At 46.8% G+C, this 12,879-nt stretch overlaps 1 long non-coding RNA gene across 2 annotated transcripts in view; it reads left to right on the forward strand.

Moving 5' to 3' along the window:
- The window catches only part of LOC130356510 (uncharacterized), a 58,448-nt gene that overhangs the window by 1,313 nt on the left and 44,256 nt on the right, over positions 1-12,879 (forward strand). The window contains exon 2 of one of the 2 annotated variants that reach the window (XR_008888902.1): positions 6,469-6,548. The exons of the other annotated variant lie outside the window; for it this stretch is intronic. This is a non-coding gene — a long non-coding RNA (uncharacterized LOC130356510). The remainder of the gene's footprint in view (positions 1-6,468; positions 6,549-12,879) is intronic. 2 annotated transcript variants of the gene reach the window in all.

Raw genomic sequence — 12,879 nt, forward strand, 5'->3', positions numbered from 1 at the left:
AATGCCCTAATAATACCACCATACTATAACCACTATCATTACTACTAAAGACCATATAAATGATTACATACAGATTTGGCAGGTGATTCGCTGGTGACGTCTGTGATCGGAGTCATTCACTTTCACTTTTCATCTCCATGCGGCCCAGACTGTCTTCCAGCCTCAATTTGTCTCCACAGAACCTGCCAGAGAAACATATTAGGCTCTGCACTTTTCCAACACCCATAGTGCCTCAAACAGTGATGCCCCTCTTGATGTCCCACATAGTAGAGTGGGTTGATAAGGTTGGAAAAGAGTTTATAGCCACCCCCCACACACACACACACATTTAAGTTGTGAGGTTACTCCAGTAAGTAGACAGGTCCCTTGAGGTAGTTTCCCCAACCACGTAGGTGATCCAAGTAGGAAAGGCCGTCATGTAAGCAGATGTATGCTGTAGATAGTAACCCCCTGTAGGTAACTAGGTAACTACCCTCCTGCTAAAATTAGCTTTTCTCCCTGCACACTGTAGGCACGTGATGACATCACTCATCTGTGCCGCAGTGCAGAGGAAGAGAAGCACAGTGTGAAAAGAGCCAAAGATATGCAGATACCAATGTGGCTTTTATCATTGTTACCCAGCTTCCCCTAACTCCTAACAAGTTTATCTAAATACACTAGAAAACATCTGTGTGCCGAGGTCTGGGAAAGCTGGGAGACAGTTGCCAAAAGCCATATTGGTGGTCACCTAACTTTCCCAAGTAGGGATCAGCTGAATAGGTTTTTTTAATGACTGGGAAAGTGTCACGAGGCCGGCTGGCAGGTAGTGGATCCTCTGTGCCAGAGAGGGATTGGCGTGGACCGTGCTAGAGGATCGGTTCTAAGTCACTACTGGTTTTCACCAGAGCCCGCCGCAAAGCGGGATGGTCTTGCTGCGGCGGTAGTGACCAGGTCGTATCCCCTAGCAACGGCTCAACCTCTCTGGCTGCTGAAGATAGGCGCGGTACAAGGGAGTAGACAGAAGCAAGGTCGGACGTAGCAGAAGGTCGGGGCAGGCAGCAAGGATCGTAGTCAGGGGCAACGGCAGAAGGTCTGGAATCACAGGCAAGGAACACACAAGGAACGCTTTCACTGGCACTAGGGCAACAAGATCCGGCGAGGGAGTGAAGGGGAAGTGAGGTGATATAGGGAAGTGCACAGGTGTAAACACTAATTGGAACCACTGCACCAATCAGCGGTGCAGTGGCCCTTTAAATCGCAAAGACCCGGCGCGCGCGCGCCCTAGGGAGCGGGGCCGCGCGCGCCGGGACAGAACTGACGGGGAGCGAGTAAGGTACGGGAGCCGGGGTGCGCATCGCGAGCGGGCGCTACCCGCATCGCGAATCGCATCCCGGCCGGAGGTGGTAACGCAGCGCCCCGGGTCCGTGGAACCGACCGGGGCGCTGCAGTGAGGGAAGTGTAGCGAGCGCTCCGGGGAGGAGCGGGGACCCGGAGCGCTCGGCGTAACAGTACCCCCCCCCTTGGGTCTCCCCCTCTTCTTGGGGCCTGAGAACCTGAGGATCAGACTTTTGTCCAGGATATTGTCCTCAGGTTCCCAGGACCTCTCTTCTGGACCACAACCCTCCCAATCCACTAAAAAAAAAGTTCTTCCCCTGACCTTTTTAGAGGCCAAAATCTCTTTAACAGAGAAGATGTCCGAGGAGCCGGAAACAGGAGTGGGAGGAACAGATTTAGGAGAAAAACGGTTGAGGATGAGAGGTTTAAGAAGAGAGACGTGAAAGGCATTAGGGATACGAAGAGAAGGAGGAAGAAGAAGTTTGTAAGAGACAGGATTAATTTGACACAAAACTTTAAAAGGACCAAGATAGCGTGGTCCCAACTTATAGCTCGGGACACGGAAACGGACATATTTAGCGGAGAGCCATACCTTGTCTCCAGGGGAAAAAATGGGAGGAGCTCTTCTTTTCTTATCTGCGAATCTCTTCATGCGAGAAGAAGCCTGTAAGAGAGAATTTTGGGTCTCTTTCCATATGGTGGAAAGATCACGAGAAATTTCATCCACAGCGGGCAGACCAGAGGGCAAGGGGGTAGGGAGGGGGGGAAGAGGGTGACGGCCGTACACCACGAAAAACGGAGATTTGGAGGAAGATTCAGAGATTCTGAAATTATACGAGAATTCGGCCCAAGGTAGAAGATCTGCCCAGTCATCCTGGCGGGAGGAAACAAAATGTCGTAAATAGTCACCCAAGATCTGGTTAATTCTCTCTACTTGTCCATTGGATTGAGGATGGTATGCAGAAGAAAAATTTAATTTAATCTTGAGTTGTTTACAGAGAGCCCTCCAGAATTTAGACACAAATTGGACGCCTCTATCCGAGACGATCTGTGTAGGCAACCCGTGAAGACGAAAAATGTGTACAAAAAATTGTTTAGCCAACTGAGGCGCTGAAGGAAGACCAGGAAGAGGGATGAAATGTGCCATTTTGGAGAATCGATCAACGACCACCCAAATAACAGTGTTGCCATGGGATGGGGGTAAGTCAGTAATAAAATCCATACCAATCAGAGACCAAGGTTGTTCGGGGACAGGTAGAGGATGAAGAAAACCAGCGGGCTTCTGGCGAGGAGTCTTATCCCGGGCACAGATAGTGCAGGCTCGCACAAAGTCCACCACATCAGTCTCTAGAGTCGGCCACCAATAGAAGCGAGAGATGAGTTGCACAGATTTCTTGATGCCCGCATGACCTGCGAGATGGGAGGAGTGACCCCATTTGAGGATCCCAAGGCGTTGGCGTGGAGAAACAAAGGTCTTTCCTGGAGGAGTTTGCCTGATGGAGGCTGGAGAAGTGGAAATCAGGCAGTCAGGAGGAATGATGTGTTGAGGAGAGAGTTCAATTTCAGAGGCATCTGAGGAACGAGAGAGAGCATCGGCCCTAATGTTTTTATCAGCAGGCCGAAAGTGAATTTCAAAATTAAATCGGGCAAAGAACAGAGACCACCTGGCCTGACGAGGATTCAGCCGTTGGGCAGACTGGAGGTAGGAGAGGTTCTTGTGATCGGTGTAAATAATAACTGGAAATCTTGATCCCTCCAGCAGATGCCTCCATTCCTCAAGTGCTAATTTAATGGCTAGAAGCTCTCGATCCCCGATGGAGTAGTTCCTCTCCGCCGGAGAGAAGGTCCTGGAAAAAAAACCACAAGTAACAGCATGCCCGGAAGAGTTTTTTTGTAGAAGGACAGCTCCAGCTCCCACTGAGGAGGCATCAACCTCCAATAGGAAGGGTTTAGATGGGTCAGGTCTGGAGAGCACGGGAGCCGAAGAAAAGGCAGACTTGAGTCGTTTAAAGGCGTCTTCCGCTTGAGGAGGCCAAGACTTGGGATCGGCATTTTTTTTTGTTAAAGCCACAATAGGAGCCACAATGGTAGAAAAATGTGGAATAAATTGCCTGTAATAATTGGCGAACCCCAAAAAACGTTGGATGGCACGGAGTCCGGAGGGGCGTGGCCAATCTAAGACGGCAGAGAGTTTATCTGGGTCCATCTGTAGTCCCTGGCCAGAGACCAAGTATCCTAGAAAAGGAAGAGATTGGCATTCAAACAGACATTTCTCTATTTTGGCATAGAGTTGATTATCACGAAGTCTCTGAAGAACCATACGGACATGCTGGCGGTGTTCTTCAAGATTGGCAGAAAAAATCAGGATATCGTCCAGATATACAACAACACAGGAGTATAGTAGATCACGAAAAATTTCATTAACAAAGTCTTGGAAGACGGCAGGGGCGTTGCATAGACCAAAGGGCATGACCAGATACTCAAAGTGTCCATCTCTGGTGTTAAATGCCGTTTTCCATTCATCCCCCTCTCTGATGCGGATGAGATTATAAGCACCTCTTAAGTCCAGTTTGGTAAAAATATGGGCACCTTGGAGACGATCAAAGAGTTCAGAGATGAGGGGTAGGGGGTAGCGGTTCTTAACCGTGATTTTATTAAGACCGCGGTAGTCAATGCAAGGACGTAGAGAGCCATCTTTTTTGGACACAAAGAAAAATCCGGCTCCGGCAGGAGAGGAGGATTTACGGATAAAGCCCTTTTTTAAATTTTCTTGGACGTATTCAGACATGGCAAGAGTCTCTGGGACGGACAGAGGATAGATTCTGCCCCGGGGTGGAGTAGTGCCCGGGAGGAGGTCAATGGGACAATCATAAGGCCTGTGAGGAGGTAGAGTCTCAGCTTGTTTTTTGCAAAAAACGTCCGCAAAGTCCATATAGGCCTTAGGGAGACCGGTTACATGAGGAAGCACAGGGACACGGCAAGGTTTACTGGGAACCGGTTTTAAGCAGTCCTTGGAACAAGAGGGCCCCCAACTCTTGATCTCCCCAGTGGACCAATCCAGGATTGGGGAATGGAGTTGAAGCCAGGGAAGTCCAAGAAGGATTTCAGAAGTGCAATTGGGGAGGACCAACAGTTCAATCCTCTCGTGATGAGATCCGATGCACATTAGAAGGGGCTCCGTGCGGAAACGTATAGTACAGTCCAATCTTTCATTGTTTACACAATTGATGTAGAGGGGTCTGGCGAGACTGGTCACCGGGATGTTGAACCTGTTGACGAGAGAGGCTAAGATGAAATTTCCTGCAGATCCAGAGTCCAAGAAGGCCACAGCAGAGAAGGAGAAGGCAGAGGCAGACATCCGCACAGGCACAGTAAGACGTGGAGAAGCAGAGTAGACATCAAGGACTGTCTCACCTTTGTGCGGAGTCAGCGGACGTCTTTCCAGGCGGGGAGGACGGATAGGACAATCCTTCAGGAAGTGTTCGGTACTAGCACAGTACAGGCAGAGATTCTCCATGCGGCGTCGTGTCCTCTCTTGGGGTGTCAGGCGAGACCGGTCGACCTGCATAGCCTCCACGGCGGGAGGCACAGGAACAGATTGCAGGGGACCAGAGGAGAGAGGAGCCGGGGAGAAGAAACGCCTCGTGCGAACAGAGTCCATATCCTGGCGGAGCTCCTGACGCCGTTCGGAAAAACGCATGTCAATGCGAGTGGCAAGATGGATGAGTTCATGTAGGTTAGCAGGGATTTCTCGTGCGGCCAGAACATCTTTAATGTTGCTGGATAGGCCTTTTTTAAAGGTCGCGCAGAGTGCCTCATTATTCCAGGATAATTCTGAAGCAAGGGTACGGAACTGTACGGCATACTCGCCAACGGAAGAATTACCCTGGACCAGGTTCAACAGGGCAGTCTCAGCAGAAGAGGCTCGGGCAGGTTCCTCAAAGACACTTCGAATTTCCGAGAAGAAGGAGTGTACAGAGGCAGTGACGGGGTCATTGCGGTCCCAGAGCGGTGTGGCCCAAGCCAGGGCTTTTCCAGACAGCAGGCTGACTACGAAAGCCACCTTAGACCTTTCAGTGGGGAACTGGTCCGACATCATCTCCAAGTGTAATGAACATTGGGAAAGAAAGCCACGGCAAAACTTAGAGTCCCCATCAAATTTATCCGGCAAGGATAGTCGTATTCCAGAAGCGGCCACTCGCTGCGGAGGAGGTACAGGAGCTGGCGGAGGAGATGATTGCTGGAGCTGTGGTAGTAACTGTTGTAGCATAACAGTCAGTTGAGACAGCTGTTGGCCTTGTTGCGCAATCTGTTGTGACTGCTGGGCGACCACCGTGGTGAGGTCAGCGACAACTGGCAGAGGAACTTCAGCGGGATCCATGGCCGGATCTACTGTCACGAGGCCGGCTGGCAGGTAGTGGATCCTCTGTGCCAGAGAGGGATTGGCGTGGACCGTGCTAGAGGATCGGTTCTAAGTCACTACTGGTTTTCACCAGAGCCCGCCGCAAAGCGGGATGGTCTTGCTGCGGCGGTAGTGACCAGGTCGTATCCCCTAGCAACGGCTCAACCTCTCTGGCTGCTGAAGATAGGCGCGGTACAAGGGAGTAGACAGAAGCAAGGTCGGACGTAGCAGAAGGTCGGGGCAGGCAGCAAGGATCGTAGTCAGGGGCAACGGCAGAAGGTCTGGAATCACAGGCAAGGAACACACAAGGAACGCTTTCACTGGCACTAGGGCAACAAGATCCGGCGAGGGAGTGAAGGGGAAGTGAGGTGATATAGGGAAGTGCACAGGTGTAAACACTAATTGGAACCACTGCACCAATCAGCGGTGCAGTGGCCCTTTAAATCGCAAAGACCCGGCGCGCGCGCGCCCTAGGGAGCGGGGCCGCGCGCGCCGGGACAGAACTGACGGGGAGCGAGTAAGGTACGGGAGCCGGGGTGCGCATCGCGAGCGGGCGCTACCCGCATCGCGAATCGCATCCCGGCCGGAGGTGGTAACGCAGCGCCCCGGGTCCGTGGAACCGACCGGGGCGCTGCAGTGAGGGAAGTGTAGCGAGCGCTCCGGGGAGGAGCGGGGACCCGGAGCGCTCGGCGTAACAGAAAGATTGGAAATCAGGGTCTAGTGAATTTCTGGATTTCTTTTTAATCATTAAGGATATGACAGGTCCAGGGACAAGAGAACAAGTAAAGTTACTGAGAAGAACTCTAAGCAGACAGGACATACAGTTGTCACGGTGAGCGCTCTGGTCCGGTGTCCCGACCGTGAGCGTTCGCCACCACGTTACTGCGGTGGGACCATGAATCGCATCGCGGGACGCCCCCCCCCCCCCCGCATGCGAATCGTGGCCCATTCATTACCTGTTGCTGCCCGGCTCTCTGCCCCCCTCCGAGCGGACGCCAGCTTCTCCAGATTTAAAGGGCCAGCGAACCACTAATTGGTGCCTGGTCCTCTAAATACATTATATACGTCAATGGAGTTGTTCAATGTTTAAATTATGAGTGCTACGCATCCACTCGTTTATCTGGCGTAGGATGTCATTGTGGTACTTGTGACCGTCTGCAGGCATCCTTCATTGTATGCATATTATGCTGGGGATCACCCATAGCATAGCACCCAGTACCTCCTGCCATTTCAGACCACGTCAATGTAAGCTATACTAATGCACCCCTTTTATCACAATGGGTAGCACTAAGGTTTCACCTGTGAGGCCGGCACTATATTAGCCACCCAGGGTGGGGCTTGTAGCATGTCTCCCCCCTCCCATTGTATGTGTGCTCAGCCACACTGGAGGTAACCGGGGAACAGTCTGCAAGTCGTACCTAATGCTGCTGTAATTTGGTTCCTGGTTTTGCTTATCCGGCACAGGTAGGTTAGTGTTAGGTCCCGTACCACTTAAGAAACCTTGGCGTTGGTGTGAGGGCTCAGGTATGTCCTTCATATAAGGATATACTGGCTAATGTCTCAATTTTACATCAGTTTTGAGGGTTAGCTAATGTCATTGTTTACATCTACCACAGCAGTGAACCTATATTGTGGTACTTGTGACCGTCTGCAGGCATCCTCCATTGTACGCACATTATGCTGGGGATCGCCCATAGCAACAGACCACAAGTGCAGGACCTCTACCCCAGCGTAGGTGCACAACTTCTCTTGGGGTTAAGCACCACCTGCCATTTCAGACCACATCAATGTAGTTGTTCAATGTATACGTTATATAAACCAGCTCCTCCCCCTCTTCCCTGCCGGATCTTCAGTGCCTATTGCCTGAGATTAAGCGTACCCATTGTCTGTTGCCTAGCCTGTGTCCTGACCCTTCGCCCCCTGCCTCGACCTTCCACTAGTCTGACTTCGTCTCTGCCTCATCCTACTGTACTTTGCCTCGCCCAGCTACCTGTGTGGTCGAATCGTGGTGGGCTCTGGTGAAGACCAGCATTTCCTTAGACTCCGCTCCCCTATACGGCCCGTGTCATCAGCCACATAGGTCAGTGGATCCACACCCTGCACCATTACAACAGTCATGGCCCTAAATGTTGGAACCCCTGAAATTTTTCAAGAAAATGAAGTATTTCTCACAGAAAAGGATTGCAGCAACACATGTTTTGCTATACACCTTTATTTCCTTTGTGTGTATTGGAATTAAACAAAAAGGGAACAAAAAAGCTAATTGGACATACTGTCACACCAAACTTCAAAAATGGGCTGGACAAAAATGATTGTCACCCTTTCAAAATTGTGGAAAAATACGATTGTTTAAAGCATGGGGCAAGTAACAGGTGTGGGCAATATAAAAATCACACCTGAAAACAGCTTAAAAGGAGAGAAGTTCACTTAGTCTTTGCTTTGTTTGTTTGTGTGTGCCACACTAAGCATGGACAACAGAAAGAGGAGAAGAGACCTGTCTGAGAACTTGAGAACAAAAATTGTGGAATAATATCAACAATCTCAAGGTTACAAGTCCATCTCCAGAGATCTAGATTTGCCTTTGTCCACAGAGCGCAACATTAGCAAAAAGTTTGCAACCCATGGCACTAAAGCTAATCTCCCTGGGTGTGGACAGAAGAGAAAAAGGTGTTTCTCCTGCTTCCGCCTCGGCCTCTCTGATCTGGCAAGCATGTCCCCTAGGGCGCGCAAGCGCGCCGTAGCTTTAAGATTTAAATGGCCAGTACTCTCATTAGTGTAATTCACCTGTGGTTCATTTATAAATTCCTCCACCCTCCTCACTCCCCTGCTGGATCTTTGTTGCCTTGTACCTGAGAGAAAGCATTCCTGAGAGTTTCCTTACCGTGTATCTGATCCCTTGCTTTGTGACTTTGACCTTGTTCCTCTGCCACCTGCCTACTGACCTCCTGCTACGTCTCGACTACGCTACTGTGCCACCTACCCTGACCTTCTGCTATCCAGACTATGAGCTGCCTTGTGCCTCCTGTGCTTCACATCTCCTCAGCCATCTGTGTGGTCGAGCCGTGCCAGGGGTATGACCTGGATGCAGCCTGCCGCAGCAAGTCCATCCCGTTTTGCGGCAGGCTCTGGTGAAAACCAGCGCACCTTAGACTCCGCTCCCTGGTACGGTCTGAGTCATCTGTCCCACAGGTCCACCGGTGTTCCTGTCTTCTAAAACGTGAGTGTTACAAGTGACTTGTTACACTGGATGATGGATCCCATTAACTTCTTACACTGGATGATATATCCAGGGACTTATTTCACTGGATGATGGATCCCAGTGACTTATTTAACGGAATTATTGATCCAGTGACTTATTGTACTGGCTGATGGATCCTAGTGACCATTATACTGGATGATGGATCCTGGTGACTTATTACACTAGATGATGGATCTCAGTGATTTATTACACTGAATGATGGACCCTAGGGACCTATTACACTGGATTATGTATTCCAGTGACTTAATACACTGGTGATGGATCCCAGAGACTCATTACACTAAATGATGGATCCCAGAGACTTATACACTGGATGATGTATCCAGTGATTTGTTAAACTGGATGATGGCTTCTGGTGATTTATTACATTGGAATATAGATCCCAGTGAGTTATTACATTGGATGATGTATCCAGTGACTTATTACACTGAATGATGGACCCTAGTGACTTAATATACTCAATGATGGATCCAGTTACTTATTACACTGGATGATGGATCTAGTGACATATTACACTGGATTATTGATCCAATGATTTATTACACTGGATGATGGATCCAGTGACGTATTACACTGGATTATTGATCCAATGATTTATTACACTGGATGATGGATCCAGTGATGTATTACACTGGATTATGGATACCAGTGACTTATTACATTGGATGATGGATCCAGTGACTTATTACACTGGGTGATGGATCCAAGTGACTTATTACACTGAATGATGGATCAAGTGACTTATTACACTGGATAATGGATCCAATTGACTTTTTACACTGGATAATGGATCCAATCACTTATTACACTGAATGATCGATCCAGTGCCTTATTACACTGATTAATAGATTCAGTGACTTATTACACTGGATGATGGATCCCAGTGATTTATTACACTGGATGATGGCTTCTATTCACTTATTCCATTGGACTATGGATCCCAGTGACTTATTATACAAAATTATGTATCCAGTGACTTGTTACACTGAATGATGAATACCATTGACTTCTTACACTGGATGATGGATCCAGTGACTTATTACACTGAATGATGAACCCTAGTGATTTATTACACTGGATGATGGATCCAGTGACTTATTACACTGGATGATGGATCCCAGTGACTTATTTAACTGAATTATGGATCCAGTGACTTATTGCACTGGATGAGGGATCCTAGTGACCTATTACACTGGATGATGGATCCTGGTGACTTATTACACTGGATGATGGATCTCAGTGATTTATTACACTGGATGATGGATCTCAGTGATTTATTACACTGAATGATGAACCCTAGTGATTTATTACACTGGATGATGGATCCAGTGACTTATTACACTGGATGATGGATCCCGTGACTTATTACACTGGATGATGGATCCCAGTGACTTATTTAACTGAATTATGGATCCAGTGACTTATTGCACTGGATGAGGGATCCTAGTGACCTATTACACTGGATGATGGATCCTGGTGACTTATTACACTGGATGATGGATCTCAGGGATTTATTACACTGAATGATGGACCCTAGTGATTTATTACACTGGATGATGGATCCAAGTGACTTATTACACGGAATGATGGATCCAGTGACTTATTACACTGGATAATGGATCCAATCACTTATTACACTGAATGATGGATCCAGTGACTTATTACACTGGATTATGGATTCTGGTGACTTTTTACACTGGATAATAAATCCATTTACTTATTACACTGAATTATTGATCCAGTGACTTATTACACTGATTGATGGATCCTTGTGGCTTATTTCACTAGATGATGGATCCCAGTGACTTATTACACTGTATGATGGCTTCTATTCACTTATTACATTGGACAATGGATCCCAGTGACTTAGTATACTAAATCTTGTAATCAGTGACTTGTTACACTGTATGACAGATCCAGTGACTTATTACACTGATTAATGGATTCCAGTGACTTATAACACTGGATTAGGGATCCAGTGATTTACTACACTGGATGATGGATCCCTGTGAGTTATTACACCGGATGATGGATCCCAGTGATTTATTACACTGAATTATGGATCCAGTGACTTATTAGACTGAATGATGGATCCAGTGACTTATTACACTGGATGATGGATCTCAGGGATTTATTACACTGAATGATGGACCCTAGTGATTTATTACACTGGATGATGGATCCAAGTGACTTATTACACGGAATGATGGATCCAGTGACTTATTACACTGGATAATGGATCCAATCACTTATTACACTGAATGATGGATCCAGTGACTTATTACACTGGATTATGGATTCTGGTGACTTTTTACACTGGATAATAAATCCATTTACTTATTACACTGAATTATTGATCCAGTGACTTATTACACTGATTGATGGATCCTTGTGGCTTATTTCACTAGATGATGGATCCCAGTGACTTATTACACTGTATGATGGCTTCTATTCACTTATTACATTGGACAATGGATCCCAGTGACTTAGTATACTAAATCTTGTAATCAGTGACTTGTTACACTGTATGACAGATCCAGTGACTTATTACACTGATTAATGGATTCCAGTGACTTATAACACTGGATTAGGGATCCAGTGATTTACTACACTGGATGATGGATCCCTGTGAGTTATTACACCGGATGATGGATCCCGGTGATTTATTACACTGAATTATGGATCCAGTGACTTATTAGACTGAATGATGGATCCAGTGACTTATTACACTGGATGATGGATCCAGTGACTTATTACACTGGATGATGGATCTCAGTGACTTATTTAATTGAATTATGGATCCAGTGACTTATTACACTGGATGATGGATCCTGGTGAATTATTACACTGGATGATGGATCCAATCACTTATTACACTGAATGATGGATCCAGTGACTTATTACACTGAATGATGGATCCATTGACTTATTACACTGGAAGATGAATTCTGGTGACTTTTTACACTGGATAATAAATCCAATTACTTATTACACTGAATGATTGATCCAGTGACTTATTACACTGATTGATAGATTCAGTGACTTATTACCCTGAATGATGGATCCTGGATCTGGATCCCAGTGACTTATTACACTGGATGATGGCTTCTATTCACTTATTACATTGGACGATGGATCCCAGTGACTTATTATACTAAATCTTGTAATCAGTGACTGTATGACAGATCCAGTGACTTATTACACTGGATAATGGATTCCAGTGACTTATAACACTGGATTATGGATCCAGTGACTTATTACACTGGTTGATGGATCCCTGTGAGTTATTACACTGGATGATGGATCCCAGGGATTTATTACACTGAATTATGGATCCAGTGACTTATTACACGGAATGATGGATCTAGTGACTTATAACACTGGTTGATGGATCCCTGTGAGTTATTACACTGAATGATGGATCCCAGGGATTTATTACACGGAATGATGGATTCAGTGACTTATTACACTGGATGATGGATCCTAGTGATTTATTAAACTGAATGATGGATCTTTGTTACTTATTACACTGTATGATGACTCCCAAAGACTTATAACACTGGATGATTGATTCCAGTGACTTATGATTCTGAATTATGTATTCAGTCACTTATTACACTGAATGATGGATTTAGTGACCTATAACACTGGATGATGGATCCTAGTGACTTATTACACTGAATGATGAATCCAATGACTTATTACACTGTATGATGGATCCCAGTGACTTATTAAACTGAATGATGGGTCTAGTGACTTATTACACTGGATGATGGATTCCAGTGACTTATTACACTGGTGATGGATCCCAGTGACTCAGTACACTAAATGATGGATCCTAGTGAGTTATTACACTGAATGATGAATCACAGTGACTTATTACACTGAATGATGAATCCAGTTA

The sequence above is a fragment of the Hyla sarda genome, chromosome 2 (genome assembly GCF_029499605.1).
Source record: "Hyla sarda isolate aHylSar1 chromosome 2, aHylSar1.hap1, whole genome shotgun sequence".
NCBI lineage: Eukaryota > Metazoa > Chordata > Amphibia > Anura > Hylidae > Hyla > Hyla sarda.